The 1,004-nt window shown below is 37.4% G+C and overlaps 1 protein-coding gene across 1 annotated transcript in view; it reads right to left on the reverse strand.

Annotated features, from left to right (window-relative positions):
• LOC107732320 (delta-sarcoglycan-like) overlaps positions 1-975 on the reverse strand; it is a 102,655-nt gene extending 101,680 nt beyond the window's left edge. Inside the window, exon 1 of the mRNA XM_016543603.1 lies at positions 948-975. The gene's annotated coding sequence lies outside the window, so the exon portion shown is untranslated. The remainder of the gene's footprint in view (positions 1-947) is intronic.
• Between the last annotated feature and the right edge of the window lie 29 nt (positions 976-1,004).

Raw genomic sequence — 1,004 nt, forward strand, 5'->3', positions numbered from 1 at the left:
GTAGGTTAATTAATGAATTAAGAGGAACCCAGTTTTACTTGAAACAATCTTTCAAGTGAGTTATATTTCACTAAACTCCTTATATATTATATATTTTATTATAATCCTTAATATATCACACCTTCAAAACAAAACTTTTTCAAAGCTTTTTTCTTTGTCAATTTCATAGATAATAACACTTTATTGTAGACATTATGGACAGAAATATGTTACAAAAATGATTAAAAAAGTAGACTTTTATCAAGGATTAATTAGATGATGAAAAGTAGCTGCTAGATACCAGAATGGAGTCAGGTGGTCAAAGGGGAGATGTTAGAAAACTAGGATGACTAGGGAAACTAGGACGGACATTTAGAAAATGGTAGAAATTGCGGTCCGTCCGGGGCACACCTAGACCAGACCGAAAGGGCACTTTTCCATCTGAGATTAAAGGGGCAGGGGCTCGAGACCCACCGGCTCCCACCCAAACTGTAAACAGTTGTCCATCTTTATTCATATGTAAAATACATGTTTAATAATGTACGTTTCAGAGTCTATGTAAACATATGAAAATGTACATTTCCTAAAAACACATTTTATGTATGAATATTTGTATGTTGTTTATTTTGGTTACTGTGCCTGGTGTTACCACTTTAGTGTGGCGATTGTCTAATTCTTAGAGTGAGTCTTTTTCCTACTGCAGTGGATGGGAGTTTTCTCTCATCACCAGTCCCATCAGGCCATTGCTATTCACCTCATCTCCTCTGTCTGTTTCTCTCTATCACTCTGAATTTCACTCTCTCCATCCTCACTCTTACTAGACAGATGAGATAACACCATCACCCTACACCTTATCAAGCCATCCATCCACTGCAGCCTCTCTGATGTTATTACGCCTGGACATTGTGAGAAATAAAGAATATATGTCCTCCTTACTACCGCACTGATAGGCCCTGACGTGCACTTACTGGTCTGGACTGGATTTCTTTGGCATACAGTGGCTGTTATTCTTTTTTTTGATAAGT

Source organism: Sinocyclocheilus rhinocerous, unplaced genomic scaffold (genome assembly GCF_001515625.1).
Source record: "Sinocyclocheilus rhinocerous isolate Xijiao unplaced genomic scaffold, SAMN03320098_v1.1 scaffold249, whole genome shotgun sequence".
NCBI lineage: Eukaryota > Metazoa > Chordata > Actinopteri > Cypriniformes > Cyprinidae > Sinocyclocheilus > Sinocyclocheilus rhinocerous.